The 26,652-nt window shown below is 40.3% G+C and overlaps 1 protein-coding gene across 2 annotated transcripts in view; it reads left to right on the forward strand.

The window, feature by feature from the left end:
* Window positions 1-13,320: 13,320 nt before the first annotated feature.
* Window positions 13,321-26,652, forward strand: part of LOC119886666 (pulmonary surfactant-associated protein A2-like) — a 30,290-nt gene continuing 16,958 nt past the window's right edge. For both annotated transcript variants that reach the window (XM_038697555.1, XM_038697556.1), the window contains exon 1: window positions 13,321-13,724. The gene's annotated coding sequence lies outside the window, so the exon portion shown is untranslated. The remainder of the gene's footprint in view (window positions 13,725-26,652) is intronic.

Here is a 26,652-nt window from a genome sequence, read left to right on the forward strand (position 1 = left end):
TCTGTCTTTACTGCGTGTGCTGCATTCCTCTTCACAGGCCAGACTTATGTAAAAACCTGGGTGTGACAGTCAATGGATTTAACTTTACCTTTGAACTGTTTATAGATCCTGTAGGTGCAGCCACTAATGGTGTTGAGTGACACTGACAAAACGCATACTGTGATAAAGTGCCGCACTGTTGCTTAAAGCGGATATAATTGATCACCATGTATGAAAGGACAACGTGGAGCGTGTGTCTGGTAGTGATGAACCTAGAATCTGCAGCTCCTCAGCTTTACAGAACTTTGTGTTGACTTTCAGCTTGTCTGGCTTACAACCTACTGCTCTCACTGCTGCTTCAACCTAAAAATATCCTCTTTAAATCCTGACCATTGTCCAACTCGTCTGACGGTGCACAAAGTATCCCTTAAAATTGGATGACACACGTTCACTTCTGCACAGGAAAGATGCTGGTTGTTTTAAAGAACCAACTGTAGACTGTGTAAATGTTGGGCTATGTGAACAGGTCATATGGTTAACTATGTTTAAAAAGCGAAGTCATTTAATTTAACACGTGTTTTTGCAAGTTGTAATTGCATAAACAACTTAAGAATATGAAATATTGTAAGACAATTAGAGCTGCTGTGGAGACAGAAATAAATATTCAAGCAATACCAGCACAGGAGAGGTCTGATTTTTGTTTGTTTTTTCTGCAGGTGGCAGATAGTGAGTTGTGTCATCAGTTTGCCCAAAACCTTTTGAGAGGTTGTTGGACTGGGAATCACTACTTGTGTAGTACTTGCAGGCAAGCTTTGGAAACATCTGGTAATGTAGATGTTGGCTATGCATGTTGCTTCATTGATGTTTAAATTTCAAGATCGTCTCAAGGTAAACTCAGGCATTATTGGGAATATTAAATAATACACATGTTGAAACTATTTCGTTCATATTGGATTTTAAACCCGACATTCAGCCATTGAACTGTTTGACAGCTATTGATACACTTGAGCGAACAATGAGACAAAGCATTAAAGGCTGTAGGTGGTTCGTAGGGCAGACGAGGTAACACAAGCGTCCCTGGTCATGTTTCACACGAGAGAGAGGAACTCCGCACAGTCAACCCAACTTCTCCCCGTGGCTTTTTGCAGCCTGTTCCCTTTGTACTAAGAAGATTACTCATGGCTACTAATTATGTATGACTTTTTCTAAAATAGTAATGAGCAGTCATTCTCCACTCAGTGAGGAAAGTGAACACATCACTTAACTTCTCAAAGTTTAGCACATGTTTGTATTAAACTGTTTGATGTTGGACCATTAAGTGGCCACTTTTTTCATACAGCTGTTCTACTGCATAGTCTACTTTTAATGATGCCTAAAAACTATATGTTCAGATGTTTTACATTGTCGTAAGTTATTATTTTTAGCACTGAGGTCATAGTTAGTGTCACCTTCCATGGTGTTGTGATGTAATTCCTTCAAATCAAATACAGAAACACGACGATGTTTCTGCGTAAACTGATGTACTGGCTCGCTGTAAACATTACAGAGCGTCCTACTTGGATGCAGCAGCAGCATTTCCTGAGGCTCTGATTGTTGTGCATGTTATCTTCAGGATGCAGCGTTCTTCCTGCCTCTCACGGCTATTTTCTGCTGAGTGAGCGCGTGTACAGACCGTATCAGACCTTGAGTGAGTTTGTTCTTGGGACTTGGTGCATGTGAAACCGTTTCAGTGAGTGTCCTTGACTTTCTGTGTGTTGAATATGCAGGTTTTTATGTACGATCTGTTGGGTGGGTGCGTGCGTGTGCATGTTTGTTTGTGTACAGCAGGAAGCCTGGTGTTTTGTCCTCTCAGCCGTCTGGGGCAGGTTTAAACTTTCTAATCTGGATTTGGCTCCAGACGCTCAAAGTCTGTTTGCCAGCTGATCACAGTTTTCTTCTTACAACAGAACACAAACAAACAATTGTTTTTATCCAACACAACACTAAAATGGTAACTTTGCTTTGGTAACTCAAAGCTTTAATGATGTGCAGCAGAGATTTCTATAAATACAATCTGCTGACTAACAAATAATAATGTGACATTTTACTATCCCGCAAGATTAGATTTTTTTGTCATTGTACAGCTGCTGTTATAAGGTATGTACTTTTTTCTATTATATTTATAGAACAGATGGGATTTGTCCGACCAGTTATATTGATCACTTTTTCTCCGGCACGCCTGTCTGTGCAAAGACATTTCACTCACAAGTCTAACGTAGTAATTTTCCTTCATTAACTGATCAGTTTTAATCAGTGTTGTTTGTCAGACTCAATCATTTTCAGCAAATTCAATGCCTCAGTGATTTGTGAAGGAAATGCTAAGAGTTTAAATCAAATGTGTTTTGTGTATTTACGGAGTTCTGCAGCAGCAGGCTGACCCGGAAAGTCGTTAGCTAAATGTTGCTCACCTGGTGAGCCCGGGCCTCCACACTATAAAAGGTTGGTTCACTCTGTCTCCTGTTTCCAACTGATTTCATTCAACAAACACCTTCACGCCACATCTGATACCTCCATGCTCTGGCGTCTTCCATGTTGCACTGAGACAGTTTTTAATAGGCTGTAGTTGTGAGAGGCCTGACTGAAACAATAGGTTCATTTGTTCCAAATCTGTCTTAAAACAATAGTCAGGTTCCCATTGAACACCGACGGTTTCACTTGCTGTAAAAATGCCTCCTGTTCATACTGGCCATTAAGAGACCCCTTCTCAATGTGCTTTCAGGTTAAGTGATGGGGATTTAGTTTATGAAGTTAATATGCCATTTCAGTACATTAAATTTTTATCCAAAGTATAACTTTCAACCAAAAATTGTAAGAATCATGTACATCAATGAAAATCGAGGCTCCATTACTTTGAGTTTATCAAACCAAGTGGATATTTTCCAAAGTTACAATCATTTAAGGTCAAAGTTCCCTCACTGTCTATTTAGCTTCTGTATCTTTCTGCTCTGTTTGTCACTTTGTACTTACATTTACATTTGGTTTGAAGCACAAAGGCCTTAGATATGTGCATCAGAAGAGATGGAGACACAAACATGTAAATGACCTCCAGGTTCGGTCAGACCTGGCTCACTGAATGTGACAAAGTGGGAGATCAAGCTGGTTAAAGTGCCAAAAAGATGTTTTTGTTTGTTAAACAAAACTATTTACACAACTTGAAATGTGTTAATCAGTGGTGAGTGGAATGAATGGATGAATGAAGATTGCCGACACATACATGCTTCAAAAGCAATTATGACAATGATACTCAAAATAACATTGCTGCAAATACCAATCCTCAATCAAGCTTGAGCAATAATATTCTGGATTGCTCCACTGCTGGATGCGTTACAGGTTACGACAGGCTGCCACACATATTCCAGCCAAATGTGTTTCTTCTTCTGACTGAAGGTTTGTGACAAATGTCAACCTTTTGTGGACGCAATCTGTGTCCTACAGAAACCCAACGGCTGCCAAAGGTCACATTTTCAAACCCATTTTTGATCTTTAACGTGCCCTGTTTTCAGTCTCTGCGTGTCTCTTTGCCACTGTTCGTGCAACTTTCACAACAGTCTTTACTCAGACAGAATTCCTTCATACCGAGGGCTTAACATCGGTGTGTCACCTGGGGCAGAAGCGGAGTTTCAATCAAGACACACATTCCAAACAAAGCACTTCTACTGTCCATGTGCGCTCTGACTGTGACCATGACCCCCCTCCTGCCATACAACTTACCAAACCTCACATTTAAAGGAAATATATTTGTTTCATTAATGAGTTTTTATTTTTCTGAATGAGATGAGAAGATACCACTCTCATATATATTTGTATGTGTAAACAAGGCAATTATGCAAAAACAATGTGTAACAGAGTCAACTAGATTAGACATAACCTAGAGGAAATGCTGTGCAACCGGCCAGCAGTTAGCTGTGCCTGCTGCCGCTGCAAAGGGTTGCTCCATCAGCAATCTTTTAAATCTTGTAGCGCCACCTACAGGTAAAAGAATCTATCATCCCACAGACTTGCTCAGCAAACATGTGTGTTCAGGTTTGCTCAGTTTGGCTCACATGCTCTGAAATAGGATTTGAACTCTCAATCTTTGGATCTGAAGGGCAATACTTTAACCACCTGACTATTCAGACTATCAGAATACTGTAAACTTTGTTGCTTGATCAGATGGGAATTGACATGAAATGCCCCCAAAGCACCAACAGAAGGCACTCGATGACCAGAAATGCCTGGCACACCACTGTTTTGCTTGGTAATTTATTTTCTGTGTTGTCTAGTCCGCTAGCTGAGCATAAAGACTGACCTGGCTCTGCCCAACAGTCACAAAGAGTGAAGTCAGCCATAGGTTTCTAAAGTTGTTGGGAAGCTCAATTTGAGGAGCTCTGACCGTCACCATCTTGGCAGTGTTGGACTTTCCTAACTTCCGGCTAACCCAAAAAATGGGCAAAGAGGTGGAGCTGTGGCGGGCAGAAGCCTGGATGCTATGGCTTGCCACCTGTGATGGCACTCACCGGTCACTCAAAATGACTGTGCCCTTAATTAATCATTAATTTAAACCTTAATATAGTTTAAACAGGTGAGTAATATGATGAGTACAGTTTAATGAAACAAAACTGTTTTTTGTGTTTATTTCTGCTGTCAAACTGTACATTTTTAACATGGGGGGGCTGTCGGTTGTAGATCTCATGCTGTATTTGATGTTAATGCTTGTATGTTGTGCGTCAAATATAAGTCGCTTTGGACAAAAGCGTCTGCCAAATGAGTAAATGTAATGACTGACCCGCTTTTGGAGCCAGCCAAGTGGCGATTTGATGAACTGCAGTTGTTGGCACTACACCACAAAGGTGTACCAGATTATTTCTTGGCCGGGACCAGTAACTTCCTGGAGTCTCCACTGGTCGGGAGCCCTTTGTTCCAATATAGAGATGCTACAGAATAAAAAGATTATTTTGTTTGTCCCTTTCCTGTTTTGAACATGACCGTGCACAGGGCCAGCTCCATGGAGAAAAAGGTTTTCCAGTTTGGTGGGGAAGAAATGGCCTTGTCACCCAGCATCAGTGTCTCTAATGCTCTTGTGTCTGAAGCAAATCCCAGCAGCAGGTTCAACACCAGGTGTAAAGACTGAAACCTGGAGTGGAGGCTGCTGTTAGCAGGTGTCGAAATGAGACATTCAACAACCACATCATTTTTGAATCTCATAACGTCTGTCAGTTTATTACCTTATCTTGTTTACGTTCAATACATGAAAGTACTTTAAATGAGTGTGTGTGTGTGTGTGTGTGACAAGTGTAACACAAAGTTCCCTTATTAAGAGGTCAGTAGTGCCATGGCATGTTGTTTTCTTTGAATCTTAGCAAAAGAACGTTTGGTTTCCCCCTCAAACATAAAACCAGTGTCCCAACCTTTAACACAAGCCTTTGAAACCGTGAAGATAAACCGTACCTCACAAAACTGTCCCAATTCAAGTGCCTGAAACTCAAGTTGTTTTGAAGTCTTTAGAAATACAAGGGAGCTCAGTGTCACATGCAAAGTTTTACTGGGTGCGTTCGACGTGGCAGACTGTGGTTTACCTTTTGTTGCAGTGGAATGTATTTGGAACTTATTGAAGGGATCAAAGCCAGCAGCAAACAGGTTCAAAACAAACAGTATCAGTCATGTGGGGGATGAAACCGAGAGACAGAAGCACCGACGGAGAGAAAAGAAATCTTTGTAGTGAATTTGTTTAAAAAAAAAAAAAAGAACTCACTTATTTAAAAAAAAATGTATCTGTATTGTAGACAAGATACCTAAAGAAGTCGACAAACAAAAATTCAAGTGCTTTTTTTTCCTCCCGTGACTAATTCACTGACTAACCCTTTGGAACCATGGGCCTGGTACCAATTTTTCCACATGCTTAGATCGTAAAAATAGGGCCCTAAATCTGATGTCATTGTGGAAAATAGAGCTGGAGCCAAAAATAGAACCAGAAGGATGAATCCCACTGACTTCTGTGAGGTTGACATTTTTGGCTTATAGTAAAAAGTATTTGCAATTATTCAGTAAATTGCCTTGACAGAGATTCATGTTCCCCTCAGGTAGAACTATAATAACGTTGTTGATCCTCTGACTTCTCATGTAGTGCCATTATCAGGTCAACATGTTAATGCGTTACTTACTTACTGAAATCTTTCTTTGCAGCAATTTTGCATCAGTTATACCTGATGTATCCACAACAGACAGCTCAGTCAACATGCCTTTTACGGAAATGTCACAAGCTTAAATGAAAATAAATGAGAAATAAAAGAAATGTGAACAAAAACAGAACATAGTCCTGGTGGATGGCTCATCAGTATTTTAAAGAGTGGGATTGATTTCTGTGAGATGATTCGCACAGATCTGTCAACATTTTTTTTTTGTGGGGGTTAAAATTGGTAAAAAAAAAATAAAAAAATTACAAAGTCAGACATTCATGCTATAGTTCAACTTTTATCATCTGCATAAAAGCTGACACATCTATTCATTAGACCTTCTGTCTCCTGCTCCATTTCCATAAGCCACAACAGCATGTGTCAGTCACAAGGTATGTTTAACACCTGTCCTGCACGCATGAGCAAAAATATGCACACAAACAGGCACTTTGTGGCAAGTGTGTGTTGGTGTGTCTCTCAGTTGGTATCATGCAAAGGAAACACATGACTCATGATGGAGTATGTCACAACATTTATTTCTCCAGAGCTGTGAACAACAACGACCCGTGCAGTCTCTATCCACCCGTCTGTTGTCTTTACTGTCTCCTGACTCTCTGTTGTTGTTTGTCTTGTATTTCTTATTTACATCGTTTCAGTTTTTGCCTCCTGTGGCTGTTTCTGTCTCTTTATCTGTGTTTCACAATCAGTGACTCACAGTTGCTGTGTTCCTTCCATGCTCACAAAGTGTCACACTCATGTCATGCAGGTATAACATTTTTTTCTTTTACAGTCATATCTTTGTACAATTAAATACATTCAACAGTAGGAAGTGTGTATATATATCCCTTATGTAAAAGTACTAAAATCACGCTGTAAAAATCCTGCATTGAAAATTTTAAGTATAATCTGGAAATTGTACCTGTTTTACAATGACATAAATTATTTTTCCTGATGCATTAATATTAAAGCAGGATTTTACTGCTACAATACTAAAATAGTTGATATTGTGTCAATTAATCAACTAATCATTTCTGCTCTATTTGTTGTCTCTTTGTTTTTAGCAATAAGTTGTGACAAACTATCGAATAAATGTAGTTGAGTTAAAAGTGAATTACTTTCCTGTAAATTATAATGGAGTAGAAGTATAAAGTAGCATGAGAAGTACCTTGAATGTGTCATACTGTAAGTACAATGCTTGAGTAAATATACTTATATTCTACCACTGTAAATAGTGGCTGCGTTAAAAGAAACAGAAAAGGTGTGTGTTAATGTTTAACATTTGCATTGGACCCTTGGAAACCAACTGAGGTGTTGAGTCTTCTGTCACATGACTTTGTGCTGGAACTCTGTAAGTTCTTAGGAAATGACAAAATAACACACAAGTGGATACTGAGTCTTTGTCTGAGGGGAGGTCACAGTCTCAGGAAAACCCTGTTATAGATTAGAGCAATGAAATGTATTATCTACTTTTATTTGACATATTATCACAACTCTGCTGCAAAGATTTATTATTTACTAATGTACTTTCATGCTGGCAGCTCTATGAGGCTGTACTTGAGCTGAAGGGTGGGTTTTTCCCTTAATATGTAAATTAATTAAATAAATGAAACATTCACCAAGGGCTGAGAGGTCAGACAAGGGGTTTGCAAAGTTGCTAATTAATCAATAATGTGTTTTGGTGAATCAGACAGACTCACCTCTGCTTTCAGATCTAATTCAAGTCACTAATGCTGCATACTGGGTCTGCACCCATCTACCTAAACTCCATAATACAAGTTTACGTTCCTCCTCGGCCGCTCGCTCCTCCAACGAACGCCGCCTGCCTCTGCCATCCCTTCACACAAAGTAATCCCAGTCCCAACTATTCTCATCTGTGACACCATGATGGTGGAACGAGCTACCACACGCCATCAGAGCAGGGGCGTCCCTCTCTGACTTCAAGAAGCTTCCGAGAACCCTTCCTCTTATAACTCCTGACCGCTAACATGTAACTACCCTTACAATTATCTTGTATTCATTGCACTTTGTTAATTCTTAGGTCTTTCCCTATGTGCTATTAGCTAGTATTTATTGCTGCTCTTAGTAGTATGTATTGTCAGTTATAGATCTCGTGGTGTATTTGATGCTTGTATTTTTTCCTCAAATGTAAGTCGCTTTGGATAAAAGCGTCCGTGTAATGCTTTTTAGCATGAAAAATGGATAATCACATAATGTGGAAGTGTGTGTGGAAAACATACCTGTCGGCAAGATGAAAAATAGGCTACATGAGAAAATAAAGAAATAATATTGTTTAAATGGCAAAAACAAGCAGCAATTAGCAAAACAGAACTTAGATGGTCACATTTTAATGACAAGTTTAAAACATTTGCTGGAAGATGCTGGTGAGTCTGTTAAAGAAGCAGTTTACAACAACCTATAAAGTTGTACATAAACATCTCAGTTTTCTAAAAGACAGCACAGTGTGTGAGTCAGTGTGGTTGAGGCTTTAACAGTAGAACAGTTCTGCTAAAGACTCTCTGCTGTCATGTAATTGAATATTTATACCACAAGATGGCAGCACTCTGATGTAGCTCACTGAGGGTGAATCTGTTCACAAACAGGCTGCCTGTACCATATTGCTCTTATTCAGAAAGTTCAGTAGTTGACAAAGCTTCCATGCAATTCTTTAAATGACACTTTCAGTTAATCCTTAGTGATACAATGAATTCATAAGAAATCCTCTCACTCAGTCAGATCATCAGTAATAACTGACAGATTTAACATTATGTTTTGCTCATTATGTACAACTATATTGAGATGATGATGATGATGATATTTAAGGAAAGTGATCAGAAAGAACTACACTAACATGGGGAAATGAGCTCAGATTCTTAATGGCAGAGGAAATGCATCGTGTTGGTTGATGAGAGTTAAGAGGTTGTTATTGATATTTAAAAAATGACTCTTCAAGCCTGTGATTGGTTTATAGTTTGAGAAAACATGATTCCAATAAAATTCAAATAATTGAGAATTGTTAGTTAAGTGAGTCTTGAATTTCTGTAGCAAATTATCCAGGTGCTGCAAATAGGAACTGATGGCAGCTTTAATTGAAGTCCGATAGTCTGATGCACATTTGCCGGTCTGGACATCCAGTCGAGCCTCATGGATCAACATCTGGAGGTGGAAGGAGGCTCCATTGACCCAGATTTTGAGCCCACGGTCGCTCATCTGTCCATCAAGCAGCAGGGAGTTTCTGAGGATGGTGAGATGGTTGCTCAGCTGGGCTTCTAGTCTCCGTATTTCCTCCACTAGTCGTTGGTCATTGTTCATGAATCTGCGATGACGCTTCACATACTCTGACATTGTGTCCCGGACAGCTGAGGCTTTCTCTTCACCAAATACACGTTGGAGCATGCTGTATGGAGTATTATCATCTGCTTGAGTGGAGCTCGTGATGCAGATCTCCATAATCATGGAAATCACCAGCGCTCCAAGTCCAACAGCATTCGGGACTGTTTTCAGTGCAGCCAAACTAGATCCCAACCTCTCGATGTAGCCTGGCACTGCGACCAGCGCATCAGAGTAGGCCGTCAGCTGAGCGTTAGAGTTGGCGCCAGAATATTTTAGTAGAGACTCATCTATGCCTATATCTGGGAAGTAGAACATGGATGGGTACTGTATATTATTATCATACATTGCAACAGCAACCCTGGGATAATCCTCTTGTGAAAGTTCAGCGCCCATGTTTTCCTCTCAATCTGTGAGCCTCTAAGTGTAAATGTACCACAACCAACAAACTGAACAGGCAATTCAGAATGCACAAAGATGAAGACCAGTCAGCTCGCTCATATACCTCCAGGATGACACACCTCTAACCAACCAGACCTATGGAAAGTGACTTTTTGTCTAAAGTCCCAGTGTGTCCAAGGTCCAGCAATGCCAACTGGGCCCCCACGTATCGATAAGGTTACAATTCAAAGGCAAAACTGTTTTTTAAATACTGAAATAAAGAAAACCTTTCCACAATCTACTTTTAGAAACAGGTGGAAACAAACAGGATAATGAAAACTGAAATTATAAAAATGAAGGTGATTGTTTTACCATGGTTTTATGTTATTTTTAATAGAACAATTTACACAAAAGTAATTGGTTACAAAATGAAAAAAAGGTTGTTATATTATGTAGACAAAATTTGTACATTATGAATTGCTGTTCTCATGTTGAATTTGTTAGGTTGAAAGAAAGCGAGAAAGAGACTGACATGCCCAACACACTGAACACCAGGCAATTCAGAATGCATGAACATAAAGTCCAGTCAACTCCCTCATATACACCCAGGATCCACTAACCAACCAGACATCTCCAAAGTAAGGCATATTTGTTGACTTTTCTCTAAAGTCCCAGCATGTCCAAGGTCCAGGAATGCCAACAAAGAAAGTTAGATCCATGGTATAACCCACAAACTGGCAAATTAAAGCAAACGTCGCAAAAACTTGAAAGGAAATGGCGTTCCACCAATCTGGAAGAATCTCGCTTTATCTGGCAAGATAGTTTTAAAACATAAAAGTAAGGTTCTCTGTAATACCAGACCCTCATCATTAATAGAGGAAAATGAGAACAACCCCAGATTTATTTTGGTCAATGTAGCCAGACTGACAGAGTCCCAGCTCTATTGAGCCATGTGTTCTTTTAGCCCTCAGTAGTAACGACTCCATGAGCTTCTTTAATATACACTATCAATTTATCTTCAAACTCAGGAACATTAAAAAACACTGTTAAACCCAAGATATACAGTATTTGGACTGCTTTGCTTCATCAGTCTTATATATCAACACTACCATTGCTATGATTTTACATCTCCATGTGGAACTTGTGTTGGGCTACTGTGTGTTCTCCTCCTGTTGTGTCTCTTAACTGAAAAGTAAAGCCTGTCTGTTGATCTTTCCCTGATGGTCCAGTGCATCCAAGGTCCAGAAGTTCAGAGCTGAAAGCAAATATTAAAGACAGAAAAGGTACATGATGTGAAACCATATCTGTAAACATATTTTGCACATTCTGTAGCTCTCATTGGCCAATTGTTTAGCACATCATGGTAGCTTCGGTGTCATCACACTACATGGTGGGACACTTCTTAAAGAAGTGGAAATAAGGAGAAGTAAGAAGCCAAGACAAGCAATAGCTAAATAAAAGATTTCTTATAAATGTGAGTGTTTTAACCACATGAGCATTTTGGCAACATTGTTCTGTCAGTCGGTAAATGGCAGCATTTATAAAAGGTTTTTATCCAAAGCACTTTGGAAGAAGCAAGTTTTTCTAAATTCACCCATTCACATTCACACACCAATGGCAGCGAGCTACCAGGCAAGGTGCTGGCCAAACATCGGGTAACCGCCAACAGTGTGATCATTCGGTCCACCATTTTTAGTCTATGACTAACTATGAAACAGATGTTCATGAAATTGGTGCACACATTCATGGTGACCAGTGAATGAATCCTAATTAATGATGATCCATTTACTTCTCCTTTAGCGCCACCATGAGATTCACATTTGTGGTTTTGAATGAAATATCTATTGAAATTAAACGGTTGGATGGATTGCCGTTAAATGTGTCCAATACTTTGGTTTATGACCAAGGTCTGCAAAATATGTGTACAGATAAGGTTTTTACATGGTGTACCTTCTCTGTCTTTACGTGAGACAAATATTTGCTTTAAACTCTGAACTTCTAGACCTTGGGTGCACTGGAACAAATAGGGGACAGATCAACAGGCACGCTTAGCTTTAGAGTTAAGACAGAAACCTGGAGGAATGAGAACACACAATAACTCAAGGTCCACATGGAGATGTAAAACATTAGTAATGACAATAAAATAATTTCAATAAAAATTATGAGAATAAGGATGGGACTAATAATAATAATTGTAGCAAAGGGTGTCGAGCAGGAACATAGGGGGCAGCAGGCGGCTCACAACCACAGATCCAACTCCACAGCTCTGGAGCCAGAGACACCTGCAGAAAGTGACAGGAGAGAAATAAAAAAGTAAAATTACTTTACTTATTATTGGGTAATAAACTAGTTATGTTTCTCATTATGTTAATATATTAATTACTTTCAATACCACCAGCCCTCCCTCCCCAAACAAAGCCTCTCCGGACTTTTTAACTAATATGATATTCATAACAGCAGCAATGAGTATGTTTCTTATTGCCACCAGCTGAAATTAAAAAAAAAAAGCAATAATTTATTACAGTTAGTAGTAGTAGTAGTAGTAGCATTCCTTATGATTCAGCAAAAATATGTAGTCATGACATGGGCGGCACGGTGGTGCAGTGGTTAGCACTGTCGCCTCACAGCAAGAAGGTCATTCTGTGGCCTCAGGCCTTTCTGTGTGGAGTTTGTTCTCTCTGGGTGCTCCGGCTTCCTCCCCCTTCCAAGTCTAGGTTAATTGGCGATACCTAAAGGTGTCAGTGTGATTGGTTGTTCCTCTATATGTGGCCCTGCGATGGACTGGCGACCTGCGATGCCAGCCCCCCCCGCAACTGGCAAGAAGAAGATTTTAGTTTACAAGTGAAAGGAGGAGAGGACTTCGGTGTTTACTGTTGTGCATTAAGCACAAAATATCAAGACATTCAGTCACTTGATATGAAATAGTGACACTGCTGCTTTATTGATTGATTTATATATTCTTATTATATATGTTATTTATAACCAGGTTAACTATAGATGCTGCTCTGTTAGATAACATTCTATGTTTGGAGAGGTGTTCAACCAGTTTTTTAAGAATGTGTACAACCAGCAGTTAGACAGTTATATGTCTTAGTGAGTATTGTGGATATTTTAGTCTTTTTCACTTTAGGCTTCATCAGAATCAGCTTTATTGCCAGGTATGTGTACACATACAAGGAATTTGACTCAGGATTGTACATTGCTCTCTATGTGCTTACTCATCCAAAAATACAGTGATATAAATAAAAAATAAAATCAGACACAGACTTCAGTGTATTATTAGAGGCCGGTTGTGTTTGTACCTGTGTGCATTAGCAGGGTGGCCGTACTGAAGTATACAGTGGGCAGTTCAGGTGGGCTGGTCCGGATCAAAGTCTAGGGCTATTTTTTAATCCATGTCCGTCCCGAGAATGGGTTGATATAAAACACTCGATGCACACTCTGCAATACTAGTATGTGGTTTGCATTTGAATTAGTACCTTTGGCACCTTGGATACACATACGTCTAAATTTCCAGAGGCCTGGTTGGTTAGTGGCTTGCAATCACAGATCTAGAAACACCTGCGGAAGAGAGAGACGAGACAGTACAAAACTACGGGAGGGGGAAGAAGTCAAGTTAGTAAAACGCATTACTGGAATACGAAAGCTTTCAAAACGACAAGGAGAGGAGCTCAGTGCACCATGGGAAGTCTAGGCCAATAGCAGCATAACTATTGGATGGTTCAGGACTCACCTCAGCAGCCCTAACTATAAGTTTTATCAAAGAGGAAAGTCTTAAGCCTACTCTTCAAGGTGGAGATGGTGTCTGCCTCCTGAACCCAAACTGGAACTTGATCGCTACTGAAGGTTTGTCAAATCCTGTTTTTGTATTCTGCTTTGGTCTGTTTTTAAAGGTGGAAACTTTTCTGTATTTCAGTATTTAAACAGCCCGATCTCATTCTCAGGATGCTTTGTCACGTCCTTCAGCATCTGGTACCAATGCACATGGCACTCTTCAACGCACTGGTGAAAGCCCTTTACCACCATTGTTCAACATAAAAAGTACTTCTATATATAATTAGAGAAGTCCAACTAAGGAGGTGATTGGGGTGCACAAAAAACAGACTTTCATCCAGGAGATGGGCATTTCTTTCCTGTTTAAAACAAAAAGTCTGCATTGATTGTTCAGTAACTTACATAAGTAGTGTAACTAGCTTTTTATCCAAAGCGACAATTGCCATTGCCTCTTTTTGGAGCAACTAGGGGTTAAGTGTCTTGCTCAGGGACACATTGGTGTCTCACAGTGGATTTGAACCCAAGTCTCTCACAACAAAGGCATGTGTCTTATCCACTGCCCCATCACCACCCCCTTACCCAAAATATAATCTTTTCATAAACCTAACCAAGTGGTGATGTTTCACAATGTTACAACTACTTTTATTTTGAAAGGCTAACTAAACGTTGCATATTTATTCTTTTAACTTAATCGTAGAGTTCTACGACGTACAAAGGGTAACCAGGGTGTACCCAACGATGCGAAGGGGCCTTATGTGACGCCCTGGAGTGAGAGAGTTGATATTAACACTAGAATGTGGTTTGAATTTGAATTGTAACCTTATACATATAAATACGTGGGTTACAGTTGGGACCTTGGAAACAAAAAAATACGCCTAACTTTCCAGAGACCTGGTTGGTTAGTGGTGTTTCAGGGAGTTGACTGGACTTCATTGTCATGCATTCTGAATTGCACAGAATCTCTCTCCTCTCTCCTTCTGTCGCCATTTACCTTCAAGACTGACAAAACAGCATTGCCATCCCTATAGAGCCACACTGCTAACATGGCCAAAAATGGTCAACTTAATAAGAGAAATCACTGGTTTTGTCACTGCTTATCTCGGCTTGTCTGGCAATATTTGCTTTAGATCTGAACTTCTGGACACTGGACGCACTGGGACATCAGCAAAAAATCAATAGACACTCTTAGTTAATAGAGAGAGTAGGAGGAAAGAGAACACACAGTTCCACATTGGGATGTAATAATACAACCACAATAAAGATTCATTATAGTGATGATAATAATATTAATGGGGATAATAATAATAATTGTAACAGTGGGTGTGGAGCAGGAACTTGGTGGCAGCAGGCGGCTCGCAACCACAGATCCAGACTCTATAGCTCCGGAGGCAGAAACACCTGCAGAGAGCGACAGAAAGAGAAATGAAAAAACAAACTACAGGAGAGGGAAGAAGTTGAGAGGAATATTTTTATACTGCGTTTATATAACGGCTATAGTTACTGGTTTCTTTACAAATTGAGATTGTACATACAACACATATGATCCATTCATAAAAGATAATAGCACTGTTATACATTTTTTTGGTTAAAGAGATAAATCCCCTTTTTCGTTCCTGCCCTCACCTATGGTCATGAAGGCTGGGTCATGACCGAAAGAACGAGATCGCGGGTACAAGCGGCCGAAATAGGTTTCCTCAGGCGGGTGACTGGTGTCTCCCTTAGAGATAGGGTGAGAAGCTCAGCCACCCACGAGGAGCTCAGAGTAGAGCCGCTGCTCCTTTGCGTTGAAAGGAGCCAGTTGTGGTGGTTTGGGCATCTGGTAAGGATTCTTCCTGGATGCTTCCCTAGGGAGGTCTTCCAGGCATGTCCAGCTGGGAGGAGGCCTCGGAAGACCCAGGACTAGGTGGAGAGATTATATTTCCACACTGGCCTGGGAACGCTTCGGGATCCCCCAGTCAGAGCTGGTTAATGTGGCTCGGGAAAGAGAAGTTTGGGGTTCCCTGCTGGAGCTGCGACCGATCTGGATGAGTGGATGAAGATGGATGGATGGATGGATGGAGTTCAATATAATACTACATTTACTAATTTGACGCTTTTATCCAAAGCGACTTGTGACAATCCCTGAGTCCAAGTCAAGTCTCAAGTCTCTCGTGGTCATAATGAATGTTGTATCACCTGCTGTGTTCAGTCCAGGCTGCTTATAAAACTGTAAGTGAAAAATTGGTTACAAACACAGTGTCATGTTAACTAAATAAAACTGTAATGTTACATGATCAACAATAAACCTGTAACCTGTTTGCAGCCACCGTTTATAATTAATGTGATGGCAGCCAGCGGGGCGTAAATGATTTTATTATTTGACCACCACAAGTTTGGCAAGTAAACAAAAGCTCATTCATCTTTTCATTCGACAGTCAGTTAACCTCCTGTAGGTTGTAGCTTAAGCAAGAAGCAAACTAACATTAGATGGCCAATGCTGTGCTAAACATGTTTACTAACCTCAGGTTACCAACCTATTTTGTGTTCAGTGCTTCTTTATTTGTGTCTTGTTGTATTAAGTTTTAAATCCAAAGTTTATGATGAATGGTGGAGCAGCTGAGGTGTGTGTGTCCTCTCGTTTGTGGGTTGTGCGCAGCAGAAACTACATGTTACATAGGTAGGTCATAGGTAACGCAGGGAGGAGGATAACGGCTAGCTCAGACATTTCCTAAAAATAAACACTGTTTACGAGTCCCGCACCTGAAGTCGGAAGTCTTTTGAGTACAAGTCTCAATTTGAGTCTGAAGTCACTGTATGTGCGTCGAGTCCGAGTCTCACACTCGAGTCCTTACCTCTGGTTCAATTCACACTGCAACAAATCCAATGTGTCCATGAGCAAGACACTTAACTCCCGGTTGCTTCAGAGGCATGACATAAATAGTAAAATCGTAAGTGGATTTGGATAAACACAAGCAAAATGAGTAAGTGTTGATCCACGGGTAACCTTGAATGTCTGCAAAAATTTCATAGCAATCTTTTTCATACTTGAAGTTGAGATATTTCAGTCTGGAGTGTAAGTGGTGGACCGAATTATCACAGGGTTGGAGGTTCAATCACCACTTTTGCCTGTCCACCTATTGAAATGTCACCCTGAACCCCAACTTTCTCTCGATGGTTGGCCAGCACTCTGCGCGGGAGCTCGTTGTCATGAATGATTAATATCCTGTTGAGTGCTTTTGGATAGATGCAGTCATTTACCTTCTAGCCTGACTGAACAACATTGGCATCTGTAGAGCCACACTGCTAACGTACCATACCAACTTTATTTGTTAAGCACTTTACAACAACCAAAGCTGACCAAGCGGGTTAATAACCATCCAATAAAAAACATTCAAAGTAACAAATAGAATCAAGTAAATGAAGTCGACATCTTACTAGGTGTCAAAAGCCAAAGAGAAAAGATGGGTTTCAAGAAGGGTTTTAAAAACAGATAAAGAAGAGGCCTGCTTTACATACAAAGGCAGTTCATTCCATAGTTTAGGGGCAGACACAGCAAAGACATGGTCCCCTCTGAGCTTACGCTTAGTTTTAGGCACAGTCAGGAGCAGCTGATCATCTGACCTGAGAGCGTGGACAGGTTTATAAGAGTGTAGAAGCTCAGAGAGGTATGGCGGGGCAAGACCATTTAGTGATTTAAAAGCAAATAACAGAATTTTAAAATGGATCCTAAACTGAATAGGCAGCCAGTGTAATGAGGCTAAAATAGGGGAAATGTGCTCATGTTTACGTGTGCCCGTTAAAAGACGTGCTGCTGCATTTTGTATCATCTGGAGACGGCTGATGGAGGACCCACTAACCCCCACATATAGTGAATTACAGTAGTCCAGCCGTGTAGTTATAAAGGCGTGGATTGCAGTTTCAAAATGTTGTCTTGACAGAATTAGCTTTATTTTGGCCAGCTGCCTCAAATGAAAGAAGCTAGATTTGACAACAGCTTTGATTTGACTGTCAAATTTAAGCTCAGGGTCCACTTTAACTCCTAGGTATGTAATGCTAGGTTTAATATAGGGTGCCAAGGAGCCACCGTGGCTAAAAACTGTCAACTTAATAAGAGAAATCTTTTGTTTTGCTATTGCTCATATTGGCTTCTTTCTTCTCAAAGAAGTGAAAATAAGGAGAAGGATCCCACCACAAAGAGTGATGACAACGAAGCTACCAGGATGTTCAATTCAATTTTATTTATATAGCGCCAAATCACAACAACAGTTATCTCACAGCGCTTTTCATAAAAGAGCAGGTCTAGACCGTACTCTGTGATGATATTTACAGAAGCCCAACAGTTCCCACCAAGAGCAAGCACTAGGCGACAGAGGCAAGGAAAAACTTCCTTTTAAGAGGCAGAAACCTCGAGCAGAACCATGGCTCAGGGTGGGCGGCCATCTGCCTCGACCGGTTGGGGTGAGAGAGAGAGGGAGAGAGAGAGGGATGTAAGGAGAGAGAGAGGGGAGGGAGGCAGCCTACACAATATACACACAGAGGTACAGACAGTAAAGGTGATGTTGCTATAGACTAAATGAAAAATGGTACAGATATTTATAGTAGTGTTAATGATAACAATAAGACTAGCAACAATAGTCGTTGCAGCAGAGGGTGTCGAGCAGGAACACGGGGGCAGCAGGTGACCCGCAGCCACAGATCCAGACTCCACAGCTCCAGAGCCAGAAAACCTGCAGGAAGTGATAGGAGGAGAGGAGAAAGCACAAGACTAACAGAAAGGGGAGAACAACAACTGAGAAGTTGTGTTAGTAACATGCAATAATGGGATGAGGTTGCATACAGAGGGAGAGAAAGTAGAGGAGAGAGGAGCTCAGTGCATCATGGGAAATCCCCCGGCAGTCTAGGCCTATAGCAGCATAACTAAGGGATGGTTCAGGATTCACCTGAGCCAGCCCTAACTATAAGCTTTATCAAAGAGGAAAGTCTTAAGCCTACTCTTAAATGTGGAGATGGTGTCTGCCTCCTGAACCCAAACTGGAACCTGGTTCCACAGGAGAGGAGCTTGATAGCTGAACGCTCTGGCTCCTAGTCTACTTTTGGAGACTCTAGGAACCACAAGTAACCCTGCATTCTGGGAGCGCAGTGCTCTGGTGGGGTAGTAAGGTACTATGAGCTCTTTAAGATAAGATGGTGCCTGACCATTAAGAGCTTTGTAGGTAAGAAGAATGATTTTAAATTCTATTCTGGATTTTACTGGAAGCCAATGCAGAGAAGCTAAAACAGGAGAAATGTGATCTCTTTTCCTGGTTCCTGTCAGAACACGTGCTGCAGCATTCTGGATCAGCTGAAGAGTCTTAATGGACTTTTTCGAGCAGCCTGATAATAAGGAATTGCAGTAATCCAGCCTAGAAGTAACAAATGCATGGACTAGTTTTTCTGCATCATTTTTAGACAGGATGTTCCTGATTTTCGCAATATTACGTAGGTGAAAAAAGGCGGTCCTTGAAATTTGCTTAATGTGAGACTTAAACGACATGTCCTGATCAAAGATAACTCCAAGATTCCTCACAGTGGTGCTGGAGGCCAGGGCGATGCCATCAAGGGAAACTATATCTTTAGATAATGCGTCACGGAGGTGCTTAGGCCCCAGAACAATAACTTCAGTTTTATCTGAGTTTAACATTAGAAAATTACAGGTCATCCAGGTTTTAACATCCTGAAGGCACATTTGAAGTTTAGCTAACTGATGAGTTTCATCTGGCTTGACTGATAGATATAACTGAGTATCATCTGCATAACAATGAAAGTTTATGGAATGTTTCCTGATAATATTGCCTAAAGGAAGCATATATAAAGTGAAGAGGATTGGTCCGAGGACAGATCCTTGAGGAACTCCATGACTAACTTAGGCGTGCATGGAGGACTCATCGTTAACATGTACAAACTGAAATCAATCTGATAAATAGGACTTAAACCAGCTTAGAGCGGTTCCTTTAATGCCAATGAAATATTCCAGTCTCTGCAATAGGATCTGATGGTCAATGGTATCAAATGCAGCACTAAGATCTAATAAAACCAGTACAGAGACAAGTCCTTTGTCTGATGCAATAAGGAGGTCGTTAGTAATTTTCACCAGTGCTGTCTCTGTGCTATGATGAGCTCTAAATCCTGACTGAAAATCCTCAAATAAACTATTGCTCTGTAGAAAGTCACACAGCTGTTTAGCAACTGCTTTCTCCAGAACCTTAGAGAGAAATGGAAGGTTAGATATAGGTCTATAGTTGGCTAAAACATCTGGATCAAGTTTGGTCTTTTTCAGAAGAGGTTTAATTACAGCTACTTTAAAGTACTGTGGTACATAGCCTGTTGATAAAGATAGATTGATCATATCTAGTATAGAGGTGCTGACTTTGCAAATGTGCAAAGTATCAAAAGGCCAATGGGAAATAAAAAATATGCTTGGATCTAAATTGCAAAATATATGTACAGAAGATGTTTTTACATGGTGTAACTTTTCTGTCTTTAGTTGAAGCAAATATTTGCTTTTACCTCTGAACTTCTGGACCTTGGATGCTATGGAACATCAGGGAAATATTAACAGACAGGCTGAACTTTGGAGTTAATGAAGAGCAGGACGATAGAGAACACACAGTAGCACAAAGCAAGTTCCAAATTGAGATGTAAAATAATAGTAGTGGTAATAATAATGCTAATATCCTGAAAAAAATTAATAATAGTGATAAAAATTATTGGACTAATAATAACAATTGTAGCAGCGGGTGTGGAGCAGGAAAATGGAGGCACCAATCGGTTCAGAACCACAGATCCAGAAACACCTGCAGAAAGCCACAGAAGTGATTGGTTTTATCTGGCTTGATTGTTACTATAATTGGGTATCGTCTGCATAACAGTGAACATTTATTGAGTGTTTCCTAATAATATAGCCTAAGGAAAGCAAACAAAATGAAAAACGTAAGACTTTTGTTTTTGCCCCCATTCATCATGAGCTGAACTCAAAGAGCTAAGACTTTCTCTACGTACACAAAAGGCCTATTTCTCTCAAATGTTCACAAATTTGTCAAAAAAGTTAATGAAGCTTCAACCACACCTCCAATCACCTGTCAAGGCTACATATACCACTCCGCTCAGCTTGCCCCGCTTGTTTCAGATTGCTTGATACAAGTCAGACAACCATCTACGCTCAACAGTACACGCTTAACAGCACGCTTGTTTCAGATTGCTCGACCCACCCTCCCTTTCCCTTCATCCATTCACCCCCCCCCCATCCCTGCTTCCTTCATCCCTCATCCCTTCAACCCATCATCCTCCATCCCTGCTCCCTTCATCCTCTCATCCTTTCCTATTCAATCAGGGCACAGTTCTCTCATGTCTCATCTAGGTACCATCTGGGGGGGCTTGAAATAAGCTCGGGCAAAAATACTTCCAAGACGGAACCCTCACACTGAGTCTCTCTGCCCGGTCTTCTGTACACCCTCTCAGACCAGCCTCAGACGACATCCTTCTTCCACCATCACCCTTCCCATCTATATGCATTAATCCATCCTCCATAATCCATGCATTCCATATTTGCATGTACCTCTAAATCACACCATGTGGCATGGTCCTTGCTAGTGAATCTGTGTTAGTGAGCACTTCTCCTTTGCCGAGATAATCCTTCCACGTCACAGGTGGAATTATAAATATAAGTGCATAATAACCTTTTGCTCATAGTGCAACAAGTTATAACGTTTTATGTGTATTGTTATATATCAGTTTAGCGGCAACTTTATTTCCACATGAATAATTTCACGTACTGTATGTAAATTTACAAATAAAGAACATGGCAAGACATTTCCATTCAACAACAAAAATATGGTGTTAAAACCCCACAAAACTAGTCCAACGAAAACAAGTCCAACCACTGGACAATCACCTCTTCCTTAAATCATTTCTCACATTTTTTAGTAGTAAGACACAAACACAAGTCAAATATTTAAATTTCTGACTATTCACCACATCCTGTATACATTATACTGTGCTGAAGGTTTGTCAATATCCTGTTTTTGTTTTCTGCTTCTAAAGGTGAATTCTGGATGGGTTTTCTTTACTTTAGTATATAAAACACATGAATGCACATAAAGGGACACTTGTGTGGGGTGTACTTTTGAAGTGTGTGTATGTGTGTGTATGTATATATATATATATATATATATATATATATATATATAATATAATGTGGACTTCAGTTGGCATTCCTGGACTTTGAACAGTATTGATTGAAAAGTCAACAAATACGCCTAACTTTCTGGAGGTGTGGTTAGTTAGAGGTGTGTCATCCTGAGGAATATATGAGGGAGCTGACTGGAATTGATGTTCATGCATTCTGAATTGCCTGGTGTTCAGTCTGTTGGTTGTGGTACATTTGCGCTTTGAGCCTCAGAGATCAAGGGGAAAACATGGGCAGTGAACTTTCACAACAGGACTATAACAGGCTTTCTCCTGCTATGTATGAAATTGCTTTACAGCAACAATCCCCCTTCTACTTACCAGATATAGGCATAGATGAGTCTATACTGAAATATTCAGGTACCGACTCTAACGCTCAGCTGATGGCCTACTCCAATGAGCTGCTCACCACAACGCCAAACTACATCGAGAAGCTGGGATCTAGTTTGGCTGCGCTGAATACAGTCCCAAATGCTGTTGGACTTGGAGCGCTGGTGATTTCCATGATCCTAGAGATCTGCATCAAGAGCACCACTCAAACCGATGATAATACTCCATACAGCATGCTCCGACGTGTATTTGGTGAAGAGAAAGCCTCATCTGTCCGGGACACAATGTCAGAGTATGTGAAGCGTCATCACACATACATAAACAATAGACAACAATTACGGGAGGAAATACGAAGACTAGAAGCCCAGCTGAGCAACCATCTCACCATCCTCAGAAACTCCCTGCTGCAAGACGGACAAATGAGCGAACGTGGGTTAAAAATCTGGGTCAATGGAGCCTCCTTCCACCTCCAGATGTTGATCCATGGGGCTCGACTGGATGTTCAGACCGGCAAACGTGCATCAGACTTTCAGACTTCAATCGGTGCTGCCATCAGTTTGTATTTGACATACATAGATACTTTGCTGCAGAAATTCAAGACTCCTTTGACTGGAGGTTCCCAATTTGGAGAGGTTTATTGGAATTATGTTTTCTCAAATCATAAACCAATCTCAGAATTGAAGAGTCACTTTTCAAATATCAATAACAACCTCATAACTCTAATCAACCAACGCGATGCCTTTCCTCTGCCATCAAGAACCTGAGATCACTTTCCCAGGTTAATTTTAGTTTAGTTCTCTCTAATCACTCTCCTTAAATATCACTAATCATACATACTTAACACAGTAATGACAAAACCATAATGTTAAAATTGTTAGTTAGTTATTACTGATGATCTGACTGAGGGAGAGGATTTGTCTTGAAGTCATTTTGTGCATAAGGATTAAGTCAAAGTGTCATTTAAAGAAGCTTTATCAACAACTGAACTTTCTGTGAGAATGAGAGCAATATGGTAGAGGCACAGTTTGGCCCTCAGTGAGCTAAATCACAGTGCTGTCATCCTGTGGTATTAATATTCACTTACATGACAGCAAAGCGTCTGGAGCAGAACTGTTTAACTGTTACAAAGCCTCAACAACACTGACTCACACACTCTGCTGTCTTTTAGAAAACTGGAAAGTTTATGAACAACTTTATTGGTTGTTGTTGTAAATTGCTTCTTTAATGGACCCACCAGCACCTTCCAGCAAATGTTTTAAACTTTTGTAATTGAAATGTGACCATCTAAGTTCTGTTTTTGCTGTGGGTATTAATCACTAGTGTATGCTTGTTTTGCCATTTAAACATAATTTCCTATTATAATTTTTTCCTATTTAAGTAGCTGTGGTGATAATTGATTCATATTTGGAAGATATGTGTGATTGTGTATTTCACAATTTTGTGATTTCTTTGGATTTAATATGTTCTTGTATAATTGGTTTCTTCTTAATGTTTATTTTCTATTTTGACTCTTTTACAGGTGTGTCAGCTAGTATTATCGAGCTCTGCTCTGATTGGTCCAGTCTGATAGTAGATTAACTCATGCAGATCACAGCCACCTGAGTGAAAATTGTGTATCAATACAGAGTATATTGCTTCCTGTGTTTTGTGATGTTTATTAGACAATGCCTGATGAAGATCTGTCTAAAATTCAAAAGTTGATTTGTTTACATTAAATTTAACAGCACGTACAGTGTGCTGAGCTTTGTTCGACTTTTTTCTTCATATTGTCTTTTGCTCCAAAGTTGTTTTTTTTACGTGCAAGTTCTACACTTACAGTTAATTAATGACAGAAGCACAACAGACACTTGCGAATCTCCCGTCCCACCACATCCCAAAGGTGCTCTATTGGATTGAGATCTGGTGACTGTGGAGGCCATTGGAGTATAGTCAATGTCAATTTTATTTCTATAGCACATTTAAAAACAACTACAGTTGACCAAAGGGCTGAACAGGGTTGAGGTCAAATACATAAATAACAAGTATAAAAATTACTACAACCAAAGTGAAACAAAACAACAACAACTCTTTAAAACATCAGAAAACAGGTTAATGAAGGTTAAACGCTACTGCAAATAGCTGCGTCTTAAGCAGCGATTTAAACGTTTGTAGGGTCTGTGCAGCTTTTATATGCATGGGGAGGTTGTTCCATAGGATGGGGGCACCCACTGCAAAGGCTCTGTCGCCCTTAGTGAACTAATTGACATGTTCAAGAAGCCAGTTTGAGATGATTTGACCTTTGTGACATGGTGCATTATCCTGCTGGAAGTAGCCATCAGAAGATGGGGACACTGTGGCCATAAAGGGATGGACATGGTCAGAAACAAGACTCAGGTAGGCTGTCGCGTTTAAACGAGGCTCAGTTAGTACTAAGTGTGCTGAGAAAATATCCCACACACCATTACACCACCACCACCACCAGCCTGAACCGTTGATACAAGGCAGGATGGATCCATGCTTTCACATTGTTTTACGCCAAATTCTGACCCTACCATCTGAATGCCGCAGCTGAAATCGAGACGTTCAGAGATGGTATTCTGCATAACTTGGTTTTAACAAGCGATTATTTGAGTTACTGTTGCCTTTCTGTCATCTCAAACCAGTCTGCCCATTCTCCTCTGACATCAGCAAGGAATTTTCGTCCACACAGCTGTCGCTCACTAGATGTTTTCTCTCTCTGTCTTCTTTTTCGGACCATTCTCTGTTAACCCTAAAGATGTCACTTAAATCCTCTTTCTTCTCCATTCTAATGCTCTGGTAGAAATTCAACAAGTTGTCTTGACTCCATCTACGTGCCTAAATGCACTGATTTGCTGTAATGTGATTTACTGATTAGCTTTTGTGTTAACAAGCAATTGAACAGGTGTAAATAATAAAGTGGCAGGTGAGTGTTACCGTATATATATTATAGATATTTTTTATAGTTTTATTTTAATTTAGGGAAGCGTTAGAGATATTGAACACACTTTCTTTGCAAAGGATTCTTGTTAGTAACTGGCTTTTAACAAAGACATTAAGAGTTTGTGGATTATATCGTCGGCAATAGAATTTATATGTAGACAGCTGGAAGGCCCTGGGAAACATCATGGATATTGATGGATTACCGTATGTAATGTGTTTGGAGCAAGGTATCCGCATCAGGAAAGAAAATGGAAGGATTCTTCTGTCTCTACTTGATCCAGTCAACTCTCAATCTCGCCAGAGACAACGTCTCAGCTAAAGGCAGTATTTTTCACAGGGCCCTAATTTCATATGGCACATCGATTCCTATAACAAACTAAAGCCCTGTGGTAAATGCAGATGCATAGACAGATTTTCCCGTAGGATTATATGGCTAAGAGCAGCATACACTAACAGCGATCCAAGAGTTATTGGAGGCTTCTTTGTCAAAGCAATAGAGCAGGCCAGCGTTTACCCAAGGCTTGCGCTCACCGACATGGGTACAGAGAGTGCTGTGGTAAGAGACATCCAACAGCATTTGCGGCGAAATGATGAAGACGACAGAGCAGGACAAGAAGAGCTCATAACAGTAGGACTGAGAGCTGGTGGGGACAGATGAGAGTGGGAGTGAATACAACAGGTGACTGAGATCAGGCATAAAGACACAGTATATGACTAGCTGAGACACATTTGTTCCACCTTTTGCACCAGCGCCATATCGTCGCAAGGAAGATATATTACTATGATAGTAGACTATGATGGTAGACTTTTCGTTCAGAGGGGGGCCATAGGGGGTCCAAGGCTGTGTTACAGGGGCACTGGCCCCTCTGTTGGCTTCCCCCCAAAACTGCCACAGGCCCAACCTCAGTCTGCTCATCAACTTAACTTTCACTGCATTTTTGGTCAGTGCAATATTAGCCAGTAAACACAAACCCAGTAATAAACAAACAGAACGGAAGTTTACTTTGGGCCAGTTGCGTCTTGTAGTCAAAGCGTCCGATGAAAGCGTCAATAAGTTGCAATGTGTGTAAATATAGTGTGATTAAATAATACTTATGAAAATAATAAAGTGCACTAAATAGAGTTTCCTACTGGGTAAGTGATGTTAATGAATGGGAGCCAGCACCTGTGAAATAAATTAGGGATGCACCGAATTTTCTGCCACCGAAATTAATCGTCTGAAAATATCTGCTCATAATATTCAGCCTCACATTAGAAAATTTAAACCCATTTATTTTAACTGCTGTGTGAAACGGATGTGGGAGCAAGCAAAATTTTAAAACACATTTCAAAGCTTACAAGGCCTTACTACCCTAGTTCAGTCAGTCTCTGTAGGATGATATCGCTATACAAGTTTCTCGCTTTTACACTACATCTGCATTCACCAGTCATACACATTCATTCCTGTAAATTTCACACTTTCATCTAGGATTTTTTTCGCGATTTTCCAACCCCCACCCTGGCTCCGTATTTTTTTGACAGGTGAAAT

This window comes from Micropterus salmoides, unplaced genomic scaffold (genome assembly GCF_014851395.1).
Source record: "Micropterus salmoides isolate LMB-PRFRI ecotype aquatic unplaced genomic scaffold, ASM1485139v1 Ms_hic_scaffold_4, whole genome shotgun sequence".
Taxonomy (NCBI): domain Eukaryota; kingdom Metazoa; phylum Chordata; class Actinopteri; order Centrarchiformes; family Centrarchidae; genus Micropterus; species Micropterus salmoides.